General features: G+C 44.4%; 1 protein-coding gene across 11 annotated transcripts in view; it reads left to right on the top strand.

Annotated features, from left to right (window-relative positions):
• MFSD6 (major facilitator superfamily domain containing 6) overlaps positions 1-14464 on the top strand; it is a 105172-nt gene that overhangs the window by 69970 nt on the left and 20738 nt on the right. For 3 of the 11 annotated variants that reach the window (XM_072874696.1, XM_072874702.1, XM_072874703.1), the window contains one exon: positions 2564-2645. The exons of 2 other annotated variants lie outside the window; for them this stretch is intronic. The gene's annotated coding sequence lies outside the window, so the exon portion shown is untranslated. Of the gene's footprint in view, positions 1-382; positions 422-2083; positions 2315-2563; positions 2646-3966; positions 4017-4378; positions 4557-14464 lie in introns of those variants that run through there. 6 more of the 11 variants (XM_072874697.1, XM_072874704.1, XM_072874698.1 and 3 more) reach the window with 5 other exon arrangements.

The following is a 14464-nucleotide window of genomic DNA, read 5'->3' as shown; positions in this document are numbered from 1 at the left end:
TGTGCAGTGGTATTGTATTTCCTTTAAAAGCTATTCTCAGAAACTTAATTTAGTCAAAAGCTGAGAACTCAAATTCCCATTGACCTCAAGTCATTGACTAGTAATTAGGAAAACAGAGGTATCTGACCCTATATGCATTTTAGGTCATACACCCTATATGCATGTATAAGCAGATACCATGCAAACACAAATCTAATTTTGAGGGGGGAAAAAAAGGCCTATCCGGTAGGAAAAAGTACATATATACACACAGAGTAAACACAGTTTCTGGAACTACTATTTGCTCTTGCGCATTGCTTTGCTTCCTCTTTGCTAATGAATGTAATACTTCTAAAAGATTAAAAATCTGAGGAAGAGAATCCTCTGCTTCCCTGCCAAACCAGACAGACCACTGCAGTGGTAGCTCGTTGTCTTACCGGCTGTGAGTATTCTGTCCTGGGTTACCATTAACATTGCTTGCAGCTGTGTATGATTTGCTGATTCACTGGATGACTATTTCTCAGTTCCTCTGTTGGGATTTTTCTCCCACTGGTAATAGAGTTGCTTTTAGTCTTTGAAACAGTAGGGAAAAGCTACTTTGTTTCTTATCATGACTTAACTTCTTCCCAGATTTACACTGGGATATATGCAAACTGGCCTGTTATGAAGAGCTTCCTAAAGAAGAAGAAATGAGTGCCATAGTTGCCTTAATGAAGTGCCTCTCCTAGCAAAAGATTGACTAAAAAAGTAGTTTTGTTCATGTTATACAAAATGTATTAAAGGTCTGATAGAAAGGAAAGCTTTTCTGTTGTCTTCATTGTACTCTGGAGCAAGTCCTAGCAGCACAAATCTCACCTTCAATTTACCTTTCTAATCTGACTGATGTAAATGATTTTTTTTCCTCTTTTTTTTTATTTTTTTAGCTCAGAGTTAAAAGCTGCTAAAGGACTGCAGAATATTTTGTCAGCCAGAAATTCTTGATTTCAAAGTACAGTTCTAGCTTATGAAAGAAACCAAGAAGTTTTTCTATACATTAAAATTTAAGCTCCTAGAAACCAGTTCCATAAGATGGGGCTCAGATACTTTACCTTTGCCATTGCTGGAAAATATCAGAAGCACAAGATGCATATATCACACGTATAACATACAGGATGTTTTTCCATGAAAGCTTTGTGTGTTATGCTATATTTGCTTTATTTTTCCTCTAATGTAAGGAACAAGTCACTGAGTCAGCTGACACCACTGAGTCTTTTTCAAGCAAAATCTAGTATGGTTAGCAATGTGCAGTTCCAGCAGGTATTTGTATGTAGTTTTGTTTATTTTACTTTTAAAAATAACTACTTTCCTTTCTTTTTTCAGTTTATTTGGGGCTTTCTTTTAGACATTACAGATTTTTGTTTGTTTGTTTTTTAAGCAGTGAGGCATTTGTAACTATTTTTGGCAAGTATTCTCACCGTGATATATGGTAAAGTGGTATAGGACACATAAATCAAAATCTTGGTAAAGTAACATATGCATTTAACCAAAAGCCCCCAGGAATCCAGAGGCATTCTTTCCATTCCATGGATAAGTTTAACCCAGGTGTGGGTTTACAGTACAGAGTTTATTTTATGGCATGTGTATGAATGAATTATTTTTATGTTACAGTTATAAAGTATTATTTCTGAATATTCTAATAGCCAGTGGTCAGGTACATATTTACTAGTGTCACTCTATCTATTAGCTAAAAGAAAAAGATTGCTGTTTGGTAGTTTCTCCGTATATCACATTTTACTGTGATTCAGAGCTTGATCCAGAGGTCTTTGAAAAAAGAGATCTTTCAATTAATTTCAATGGATTTTACACCTGACTCAGCTTTTTATTTTCCATAATGTTTTATACTAGCAAGTGTTTTAATAGAAAACTTGGTATTTAAGTAGCTTACAACTACCTTTCTTTTTCTCTGAACACTGCTTTGGCTAGAAATATATAGCCTGTTGTGATAAAAATACATTAGGACAGTTTGTGTGCAGTGCACCAGTTTATCCATTTTCGCTAATCCTCGTTTTCATAGCTGAAAGAACAGAGAAAGAACTCTCTGAGCAAGTGTAACCATTTCTAACAGGCTGTAACCCAGACCTTTACATGGAGCCTCACTGAAAGAAATAACCATGCAGAGCCCTATTATGTTCAGTTCTGCTCATGCTGGAGTGGCTGGTCAGACTGGCACAGTACTGTGCAATGCGAAGGCTTTTCGCAGTGCCTACCTTACGATGCTTACCCAATGAAGGCAGCGCACCCCAGTCTGAGCTACGTGACCAAACTCAGTCAGTGCTGGATTCGGCTTTCAAACTCAGTAAGAAACCATTTTTTAATATATATATAAAAAAAGATATATGTATACATATTTTATATATATATAAAGATACTTCATATATATATAAAGAAAACATTGTAAATGACTGTGTATTAGTCATATTCTATACTCTGGTCCTCAGCTGTAACTTCTTGTTCTCATAACAGGTTATGCAACAGCCTGCAAAGAAATGTTACACATTTTGTCTTAATTTCTCCATTCAGAGAGCATTTTTATTTATTTATTTAGGAAATATCCCTGGCACCTCTGAAACCAAGTGGAAGGGGGATGATCAGGGTGTAACTCCTCAAAAACACGGCTCCAAGAAAAGGTAATACAAACAAAGCTGCAGAAGACGGTCATGTTCTTAGTGTGTGGTGGGCAATGTTGAGTTATCAGAGTTCAGGGACAGGCTGCTTTCATGGCTCCAGTAAATGTAGTCTGCGACTACAAAGATCAGCTTTCCCTTTTCAGTTCACAATGACTGGAAATGATTTGAAATACATGTTCTCCCTAAAAGCATTTGTAGTAATTTGCCAAAAAGTCTCCATCAAGATTAAATAATTTTGGTTGGAGCTGACATCTGGTTTATTACAGTAATATTTTGTAATAAACCCCCCACTGTATGAGCCAATAGTTGTCTGTCTCGGAATTCTGCAAGATTACAGGAGGCCTTGCGTTCCTGGTCTCCTCAGACGTGGTTTCTCCCTGTGGTTAATGAGCCGTGGGGGAGATTCACAAAGATGAAGAGTTTTGAAAATCCTTCCAGAGACAGATGATAAACAAGCCTTCTCCTGCCCCTGGTCATCTCCCCTAGGAAATTCAGCTTTTGTCTCCTGCCTCCTTCAGGAGAGGCCTTTACTGTAGGGGTAGGCAAGCTTTTAGTCAGGTGGTGTCCTCAGTGGCCTTTGTGTCCACATACAAAGATCGCACCCCTTCGGTATGTTAGCGTGGCAGGGGAACCACCTCGGGAGAGCAGTGCCTTCCACAGGGACTGGTGTCCTTTTCACTTCAGGGAGGACTCAAATTAAATGGGTCGAATGCCTGTGGTGCACCCGTTCCTCTCCGTCTGCCTCAATTATGCAAACTTGTAGTTTTCTCTCCATTTCTTCCCTCTGGCAAAATAATGCAAATTTTTCTTCCCTTGAGGAAAGGGGGATCCTTCCTCAGAAAAGGGAGCTACAAATAAGAAGATGCCAGTAGTACTGCATTTGTCCTGCGGTATCCCAGTTAACGTTGTCCACAGTGTGGTCGCTCTCCCGGGCAGACACCGCCTGTGCTGTGCCGCTGAGAGGGATGGCCAGCGGGGTCTACCTGCTTTATTGACTTTGCTTGGACTATGGCCCAGTCTGAGCTCCTGTGTACAGAACACCATCACTGGAGCGCTTGAGCTTAATCCTCAAACAACTTCACTACCTCCTGTTCCGTTCAGGGCTGATAAACACCCCAATTCTCAGGCTGGCCTTTCACTTTCTGTCTTGATTATTCCCCTTCTTTAGCTGAAGACCGGTGACCTTTTGATAGTGCAACATGGCCTCAGCTGTTGCTCAGGAAGTTATCCTGCCTGCCTGTTTTTCAGCCTCTCTAATTACTGCGGGGGGGGAGTTTGTTGTTGTTGTTTTAAGCATTTACATAATTGTACATAATTCTAGAAACAACGTTACTGATGAGATGATGCCAGTGGCTGCAGAAGGTGCTACAGGTAATAATTTAATTCTTTATGCTGCAATACGTGCTTGGAAATTCCGAGGAGCAGGAAGCGCTACGACCGTTGAGTGATTCGGTTGTTTAGGGTCCACGAACGCTCCCCAAACACTATTTTTGACGCAAACGTCCAGCCCGCGGCCCAGCGCAGGTACCGATCTGCCACCCGCGGCCTCCACACCGCACGTAAGCGGGACGACTCTCCCCGTCCTGCCCGCAGCCCCCGCCTGCCCTCTGCTCACCGGCCGGGCCGGGCCGGGCCGGGCCGGGCCGTGCCGGCGGCCCGGGGGACGGGGCGGCGGCGGCGAGCGGGTGCGCGGCCCCCCCGCGGCGGGGGGCGGCTCCGTCCCTCCCCGCAGCGCCCCGGCGCGGCGGCACGGCACGGCGCGGCACGGCACGGCCCGGCCCGGCCGGGGGGGGCGGCCGAGGGAGCGCGGAGCCGCCACCCGCAGCAGCCGCGGCGGCAGGAGGTGGTGGCGGCGGGAGGGGGCTGCGATGCTCCCGGCTGAGCGCCCCCCCGGAGCCGCCCCCGGGCGAGGTGAGTCAGCGCGGCCCCGCGGTGCGCGGGGGGCCGGGCCGGCAGCCAGGCCCACGGCAGGCCGCCCGGCTGGGTGCCGCCGCCTCCCCTGCCCGCGCTCCGCGGGGCGCCGGCAGCGGGCGGCCCGGCCGCGGGCCGGCGGGTAACCGACCCGGGGGTCGCCGCGGGCCGCGTCGCGGGTCTGCCGGCGGGCGAGGCGGCCGGCGGGCCGGCTGTGGCGCACCTCGCCGCTGCCGGTGGGAGTCGGGCAGCCGCCGGGCCGGCGAGGCCGTCGTGTGTCGTCGTCCCCGTCCCCCCCCGATCTCTGACCCGGCACCGGCTGCGGCTCCCTCCCCTCCGGGGGCGACGGGCCTCGTCCCCGCAGCCGCCCGGGATTCTGCCGTTGGGTCCTTGCCTCAGCCTTTTCCTTCCCTCCTTAACGGCTGCTCTCTTCAGCTTTTCCTTCTCGGAGGTGTTTCCTGCCTGCGCTGCGCTGGAGCCGATCAGCTGCTCCTCAGCTGAGCCGGTGGTCGCCTGAGCGCTGGCTTCACTCTTGTTGAGGTCTCCTGACGTTAATTGTGGCTAAGCGGTGACCTCATTGGGATGCCGGCCCGCATCTCCAGAAGCGTTGTGGTTGAAGCCTAACCACCGTACATGCGACCGAGCCATCCAACACCAAATGCCCCACGCCCTCCCGCATGACCACCGGCGACAGCGTCGGGGTCCCCAGGAGCGGCTGCTGGCTGGGCCCTGTCCCGCGGGAACTCCCGCACAGGTATCCCTGTGTTTGCCCCTGCTGCCAGCGTCCAGGCGTGGTGTTATGTGTAGCTGTCGCTCGGTTTCTGAACCCTTAAATCCTTAAAATGTAATGATTTTTAGTAAGCAGGTTGTCAGTTGCTCCTCTGGTCATTAAAACAAGCATAGGAATAGATGCTTGTTTAAGAAATTGGTCCTGGAGGTACCACAGGTGTTACGGATGCCTGTTATATCCTGAGTTAGATGGCGTTTAAAACCCATGTTTGGTCAGCAGCTCTAAAGTTTTAACAGCAGGCTCTTTTTAAATGTTGTGTTAATGAAAAATGCCATATTGAAGAGTGATAAACTTGGAGTTTAGGGGAGAGGAGAGTGGCTGTCTGAACATAACACTGAAGTATTTCAGTAAACACTCACCCAAAATGTTACTACCTTACTAAGATACATAGGGTCTAGTTGTCCACTGTATTTAGTGGAAAAAGATTGTAAAATGCTAGTTTTCTAGTGTGGGTTGTTTTTTTTATTTGTTTCCCTGGATATAAATAGTGGACAAAGGCGACATTTATTTTATTGTTTGTATTCTCTGAAGACCCACTGGGGAATAGAGGAAAATAAAACAATCTGCTTTTTAAGGATGGTGTTTGCGATAGCAGTCATAAACCCAGTAAAAATCCCAAGCAGGTTTAAAAAAAAAAAAATTTGAACAGGTGGAGTGAGAATATGAGAGCAGAAGCTGATGATGCAAGGAGCTGATGTGAGGAAGTTGTGGTTGATCACTAATGTAGCTAGTGCTAGGGCACAACTTAAACACCACCTAAAATTCATCTTAGTCTTCAGCTACAGCACAATGGGCCTGAGTTTATATAGCAGCGTGGGAGAGTGTGAACCGGTGACATGATCCGGCCGCAGTAGCGGCGACTGGTCCCCGAGGGTGGGTATTGCCTGGCAGGCCTCTCTGTTTTGAAACAGACCGCTGCTCCTGCCGCTTCGAGACTTGGTGGTGCAGCTGGGTGCCTGCGTCCCTCTCCAGCCCTGGAAGCAGCTGTGCTTGGGCAGTACTTCAGCTCTGACTCTGGGCCCTTGCCTGGTCTGTAGTTGAAGGCACGGGTGTTACTTACTATCATTAATGAAGTGTAAACCTTGGCCGTGTAGATACGTAGTTGGTAAATTAAAAACTGGTCAAAAATATTGGAGTCCAATACTGACTAAAAATAAACTGATTAAAAACTAGAGTCTACTAGGACATCTTAATTTGCACATATTAAACGGAAAACATGATTGGAAAGCAGGAGTCCTAAGATGTGAGTTTAATGTTTTTTCTTTAACAGATGAGGATCTGATAGTGTTCTTCTCCTCTTCTTTAATGTTAATACTAGCACTATTGTATCAACTTAGCAACTTCAGACCCATTATAAAGTGCATTAAACCTATTATAAACCTGATCTTGACATACTTCAGACATACTGTAGGCTCTCAATCTAATTGACTAAATGTGTCAAAGTATGTGGGGTTTTATATGCATATTGAATGAAGTAGAAAAACATATAGACCAACACATTAAGTAAGTGCATGCCAAGCAACACAAAATAAAGCAATTTTAAGAGTTAAGTGTTTTAGAACGAGGTGGTTTCACTTCATGGAAACCCTAACTATGGTGGTTAATGTTACGACACTAATGTCTTGATTCAGACTTGAAACAAATATATTTCCCAGCACCAAGTTAATTCACTAAACATGATTTATTCCTGATTTTATAAATTCTGAGTAAGGTGTCCATGCTGGGGCCTCACAGGAGGACTGCTTGCCTTTAGAGGGCAGGGGATGGTGATGTGTGCAGGTGGGTCAGCCTGCCCCAAGTTGGTCTGTATGGCTTGGCAGGGGACGGCCCCTCCAAGGGCTCCGCCTGGAGGCTGGCGTACCAGGGAGAGGATTGGGAACCTGATGCAAGAGTAAATGGAGTCTATGCACTCCTCTGTCATGATCTAAGTTGTTTGCATAACATTCTCCTCCTTTTTGGCATGGACGCAGGCGACAGCACCAGGCTGTTCCTTAGGGGTGAAACTTGCTTGGAAATGGAAAACGTGGTCTATTATTCAGGTTTATTACAGCAATGCCTTGTAGGCCTGCTGAATGCGAGGCTTAATTCTGAGAGACGCTGCACAGATACTGTAGCAGAAAGCCTTTAATCCAAAGGTTTTGTAGTTTAGATCAATGAGACAAGGCAGGCTGATGAGGAGGTAGTGTGCATGAGCAGTATGATGGGTGCACTCGTTGTGGCAGTTTCACCAGCCGGGGGATGAGTGAGGTGAGCTTGCTTTGGAAGATGAATCGTTTTTAAGTCTACCTCTCCAGCACAGACCTCTTCCGAATCAAACAATAATTAGTGCCATAAAGGTTTATTCAATAAACATGTTTTGTATTAGCAGATTTAAAAATGTTCGTATGAAAACTTCATGTGGAATTTCATGTGTTTGCTACAAAGTCAGTTTGCTAGTCAGTGAAAGTCTGAAAGGGATAAAGTAAGATGTGATGCCATGTTGGCTGGCTTTGATTTATCCACACAATGCAAACAGCAAGCTAGTCTGCTCCTTCTTACAGCTGCATGTTGCTTGAGAGATTAATTAATTATTCCTGTTTTGAAATTCTACTCTTGGAGTATGTTTTCTGAGAATGTATAAATATAAATCTTCTACAGTGGTTTTGCTAGGTATTTAACAGGTTAAGCTACTCTTGCTCATTTGCGCTGTCTTCTGATGAACTGTCCTGTGGGCGTGTTTTTGTTTGTATTTTTGCATTCAGTATACATCCAAACCCTGATTTTGAGGCTCTGCTTTGTGAGTCTTAATTATACTTTAATTCTCAAAGCCTAGTGAATGGAATATATATGCTGAATTAAACTTTATTTAAAAACAGCAGTACTCCTTCACCTCAAATCGAACTTTCTGTTGGTCTGCAAGTGAAGTTTTAATGCCTTGCGCTGGAAGTGCCATGATATTTTGCCTGAGAAAATATCCTTAGGGATTTGCTACCCCAGTCTGATCTGTTGATTGGCTTTTTTTTTTTTTTTTCTGAGATGCAGTGCAAAGCAGGTGTTTTGAGGTGTTTTGATTTGTTGTCCTCAAGGCTTTGGGAGGAGTGACTTCAAGGGGAGAGCTGAGGTTTTAGTATACTATTTTATTATTTTCCTTATTGTAATTTTCCTTTGTCTTATAGGGAACTTCTTGTAATGTCAGGTTGTCTTGAATAGATTAGCTTTTTATCCTTTCTGACCTTTAAATCCTCTTAATTATTAGGAGAGCTAGAGTAAATGAGGATCGATTTAAGAAATAAAAAAGGCAAGAATGCCAAGAAGATACTTAACTAAATGTAGAATACCCATGTTTTTCTCTTTCCATCTACCTGCCAAAGAGCCTCGTTACAGTCATTAAAATGACCATGGCATTGTCATCACTGAAGTCCTTGGGACAAACGGGTTTTCCTCAGGTAGTTTCTCAAAGGTACAAGTCTGCAGGAAGGTTGCTGTAGCCATTTGCAGAAGATGACTGGATGAAAGACCTGTTGTAGATGTAAGGGTTTGAAAGTGGATTTTGACTTGCTGGAGGAATAGATGTAAACCAGGCAGCAGCAATCTGTGACAGGAAACTGAGAAAAACCAATAGACTCTGGTACTTACATAAAAAAATCCTGTCTGTGCAAAGCTTGAAGGAAGAATAGTCTTGTGGTTAACAGGTGTCGTCTTTATATCTGAAAAGAAGTGTATGCACTTGTACATAAACAGGGTCAGAGCACGAGTGATCTTGCAGAATAATCCCCAGCCTGAGAAAGCCGGGTCGGCCGCAAGCTTCCTGTGCAGCTGTGAGCAAGGGACTTACACTCCTGGGCCTGTACGATAGGATCATGGGTTGGGGGGTAGTGGGCCGTTCAGATATTAATGCAGTCTTTTTCAGTTGTGGCCGTGTCAGGGGTGATGGGATGACGAGGGAACAAAGACTCAGTTCCCTTTTCTGAATTCTGTGGTGGTTTGGAAACATAAACCTGTGGGAAGACAAAAGCTTGCTTGTCTGTTGGAGGACCAAGGTGCTTTCTTGTGATGTACATCTGCTGTGCTGTCCGCTTGCTACGCCTCTTCCCTTTCCCTTTGCGGGGCTTTCTCAGGATCTTTGCAGAAGTTTCTTCCAGTTTGCGTGTTAAGGCTTTGTCATCTGTGCACTTACCTAAGTTTAGGGAAGATGGCTTCAAAACTGTTACTCCTGTTTTTCCAAGTGATGTTACCACTCTGCAACCTCTCTGGTCTCACTTGTCCTGGCTGGACTGATGATATTGAACAGGCCTCTACCAAAACTTCATGCTCTGTTCTGCCTCAAACGAGTTAAAATTTATATTCACAATGAAATCCATTTTGTTTACGCTCTAAACCTTTTTTCCTCACTCCTGTTCTCTGTTGTTCATTTTAAACTTGGTAGTGCTGTCTTCTATCCTCCTACTGTCTTGTGGATCAGAAAAAGCTTTTGCAAAGTGAAGATATAGTATTTGAAGGCTATGGTTAAAATAACCAGTAGATAACTAGTCTCTTCTCACTTAAAAGTATGTTGTTTTTCCATCTGTTTGATTTGCTGCACATTCAATCCCTGACTGGCATGGCTTTTTTGTCAGTACAAGGAAAGCCCCGTAGAGTATTATTTTTTTGGTAGGTTTTTCAGTAACAATACCACTTTGTTGGCTTTCTCATTTTCAGTAATTTTTATTTAGCAATTTTTAAAATTCTAAAAATAATTACTTTCAAAAACCTGACTCCTAAACAAACTAGTGATCAAAACATTAGAGAATGCCATATGGCTCCTACCAGTCTTGATGCTGTTATATTTCTGAAGAGTATATTCTGTGTTATTAATAATATTCAATGAAACACTCTCAGGATGGGAAAATATTTACTGAAATTATTATGAAAAATACTTTTCATAGCATTCTTACCCAAGATGTTCTAGTCAAAATGCTAGGAGTGTATCTTTTGGATTAATCCTTGCATGCAATGGGTTAGAAGAAAATGGATGCTGGGGCAGATATAAGTTATGGAGGGGGGAAGAAGGTGCAGTAGCTCAAGTGTTTAAAGATTAGCCGTATAACAATTTTTAATATACCCGCTATTCATACAATGTACAAAATTTAAGTCCCATACCAATAGGGACTGAATTTCCAAAAGGGAAACTGAATTTAAAAAGATTGAATACTAATTGCTCTAAAAGCCTTCAGTATGATTTATATGAAATCAGATGGTTCAGAGCTCCTGTGTAAGGATAAGGAGTATGGCTGCGTTGTTTAAATCAGGATAATTTCAATTCATGCTTGCAAAGAAGTTGTCCTAATATCCAAGTGGTTAAAATGTGAGTACTGTCGTGTCATGTCATGGGGGCAGGGGAGGAAATATATTCTTCAAAATTCAATGCTGTAAAGCTCTGATACAGCTAGTAAGCAAGTTGCTGTAAATAGATGAGCACATACTGGTTTTGGTAGGACACAGGAACAACACGGGAACCTTGGTTATGCCCCCTTGACGTAAGTGGGCCCTGCACAAGTTCTGGAGTCTTTGTTGTCAAAGCAAGGGGAGGTGTAAAGAAAATAAAAGCACAGATGATGGCTGATTTAATTTACTCATTAGAAGGAGTTGTTTTGTGGATACAGAAGCCAAACATGAGCAAACGTATGAGCAAAAAACCCACAGTCCTTCCAACTGTCAGGTGGAAGTGGCTGACAACTGAAAATTGCAGGACCTAACTAGACAGCTGCTGGGTTTTGGTTCATGTGGCTTTTGATGGTAGCAGGTAAGAGTAAGAAAATGTGTTTTCACATTTGACTGTTCTAATAACTAATTAGGACTTTTTCTAATCTTTTGGCACTTGAAATACTTTTTCTTTTTTAATTGGATTGTCTCTGAAGAAACTGGAGAAAAAAGCAGTCTGTGTGTATGTGCTGGCATTGTTTTGATTAACTTCTGACCTTGAATACATGAATATTTAAGGTTCCAAGATTTTTATGCAACCTTTTCTCCCTAAGTGAAAACAGAGATCTTCGTAGATAGTATCCCATAGAAATGACATTTAAAAGTGAAAAACACACACAAACCTCATGAGTGTTTGGGATTTTAATGGTGGTGTTTTTAGCCTTGTCTATCACTGAACCATGTAAGGTCTAGATTATTTTAATGGGCTGTTGTTTTTAGAAGTATCCATGGCTTGTTCTGACAACTGTTATGTGTATGTTGGATCAGTAAGAAACAATTTAACATACTTGTGAATGTTAGAGTCTCTTTTCTGTTATTAGCCTTGCATTGGTTTGCAAATCCATTGTCAGTATTTAAATAAATTCTGAATTATAATTGAACAATTTAAAGGGACTGGATGTATTAATGCATGACTAATTTTAAGGGGATGATACCGTGCTTTCAGTTGAGTTTTGAAAGACTGTGATTTCATTGGAGCTCTTCTAGTGGGTATAAAGTGTAGACCTGCAAAAAAATACTTGAAATTGCTAGAGAAGATATTCCCAGTCATAAATTGAGTGGTCTTAGAGAAATTTCAGGTTCTTCTGGAATAAAATGCTCTTTTCAAATATTGGTCTTTGAAAAGGTTCCTGTGTGATAGTAACACTAATCCAAACACTAAAGGGATGACAAAACCAAAATATATTAAATGTTCAACTTTCTCATAATGAACATGAGCTAATCTTTCTAGGTTAAATTTACAGATATTAATATAGAAAAAATAGTTGCCTAATATAATGATTTTGAGCTGGTAGCCTGCTGGCAGAACTTTTTTTTTATTCCTTGAAAGGAAAGCTTCTGTTAGCTAGCCTAGCTTATCAGAATGGTTTGTTGTTTTTAAATGTGAAAGCTGGTTGGTCAAATCAAAGTCTAAGTAGTGGTGAATTTATTTTTAAGTGTTGCTTGTCAGTTTTGCAATCTTTTACTTCTGCAAAGGATAAGCGTGGGCAGCTGCAGTACAGTTATCTTCCAGTCCACCTTTCTTCAATTTCAGAATTTGACTTGAAGAGATCATTGTAGAGCCTGTACTTATTTTCTGTCCCTGTGTTTCCTTGCTCCCAGGTCTTTGATGCCTTTGAGGTTGTTATCCTAATTTTATAGAACCATAGAATGCTTTGGATTGGAAGGGACATTTAAAGGTCATCTAGTCCAACCCCCCTGCAAGAGCAGGGACATCTTCAACTGGATAAGGTTGCTCAGAGCCCTGTCCAGCCTGACCTTGAATGTTTCCAGGGATGGGGCATCTACCACCTCTCTGGGCAACCTGTTCCCGTGCCTCACCACCCTCATTGTAAAAAATTTCTTTCTTAAATCCAGTCTAAATCTGCCCTCCCTTAGTTTAAAACCATTGCTCCTTGTCCTGTCACAACAGGCCTTGCTAAAAAGTCTGTCCCTGTCTTATTTTGGTAAAGAACTGGCTGGATGGCTGGGCCCAAAGAGTGGTGGTGAATGGAGTTTACTCCAGTTGGCGGCCGGTCACAAGTGGTGTTCCCCAGGGCTCTGTGTTGGGGCCAGTCCTGTTTAATATCTTTATCAATGATCTGGACGAAGGGATCGAGTGCACCCTCAGTAAGTTTGCAGATGACACCAAGTTGTGCAGGAGTGTTGATCTACTTGAGGGTAGGAAGGCTCTACAGGGGGACCTGGACAGGCTGGATCGATGGGCCAAGGCCAATTGTATGAGGTTCAACAAGGCCAAGTGCAAGGTCCTGCACTTGGGCCACAGCAACCCCATGCAACGCTACAGGCTTGGGGAAGAGTGGCTGGAAAGCTGCCCAGCAGAGAAGGACCTGGGGGTGTTGGTTGACAGCTGCCTGAATATGAGCAGTGTGCCCAGGTGGCCAAGAAAGCCAATGGCATCCTGGCTTGTATCAGGAATAGCATGGCCAGCAGGATTAGGGCAGTGATCGTTCCCCTGTACTTAGCACTGGTGAGGCTGCACCTCGAATACTGTGTTCGGTTTTGGGCCCCTCACTACAAGAGAGACATTGAGGGGCTGGAGCATGTCCAGAGAAGGGCAACGAAGCTGGTGAAGGGTCTGGAGCACAAGTCTGATGAGGAGCGGCTGAGGGAACTGGGGTTGTTTAGCCTGGAGAAAAGGAGGCTGAGGGGAGACCTTCTTGCTCTCTACAACTACCTGAAAGGAGGTTGTAGCGAGGTGGGGGTTGGTCTCTTCTCCCAGGTAACAAGTGATAGGACAAGAGGAGATGGCCTCAAGTTGTGCCAGGGGAGGTGTGGACTGGATATTAGGAAATTTTACTTCACTGAAAGGGTTATCAAGCATTGGAACAGGCTGCCCAGGGAAGTGGTTGAGTCGCCATCCCTGGAGGTATTTAAAAGACGTTTGGATGAGGTGCTTAGGGACATGGTGTAGTGGTGGTCTTGGTAGTGTTAGGTTAACCGTTGGACTCGATGATCTTAAAGGCCTTTTCCAATCTATAGGATTCTGTTATTCTGTGATTCTGTCTTTCCTATAGGCCCCCTTTAAGTACTGGAAGGCTGGAAGGTCTCCCCGCAGCCTTCTCTTCCCCAGGCTGAACAACCCCAACTCTCTCAGCCTGTCCTCGTAGGAGAGGTGCTCCAGCCCTCGGATCATTTTTGTGGCCCTCCTCTGGACCCGCTCCAACAGCTCCATGTCCTTCTTGTGCTGAGGGCTCCAGAGCTGGACGCAGCACTGCAGGGGGGCTCTCACCAGAGCAGAGGAGAGGGGCAGAATCACCTCCCTCGACCTGCTGGCCACGCTGCTTTTGATGCAGCCCAGGATACGGTTGGCCTTCTGGGCCGCGAGCGCACATTGTTTACTCATGTCCAGCTTTTCATCCACCAGTACCCCAAGTCCTTCTCTGCAGGGCTGCTCTCGATCACATCATCCCCCAGCCTGTATTGAAACGGAGGATTGCCCCGACCCAGGTGTAGGACCCTGCACTTGGCCTTGTTGAGCCTCATGAGGTTCACACAGGCCCACTTCTCCAGCTTGTCCAGGTCCCTCTGGATGACATCCCGTCCTTCTGGTGTATCAACCACACCACTCAGCCTGGTGTTGTCTGCAAACTTGCTGCGGGTGCACTCGATCTCGCTGTCAATGTCATGGATGAAGATATTAAACAGTACTGGTCCCAGTATGGACCCCTGAGGGACA

Source organism: Ciconia boyciana, chromosome 10, assembly GCF_034638445.1.
Source record: "Ciconia boyciana chromosome 10, ASM3463844v1, whole genome shotgun sequence".
Lineage (NCBI taxonomy): Eukaryota > Metazoa > Chordata > Aves > Ciconiiformes > Ciconiidae > Ciconia > Ciconia boyciana.
This window is presented reverse-complemented; position numbering and strand designations above follow the sequence as displayed.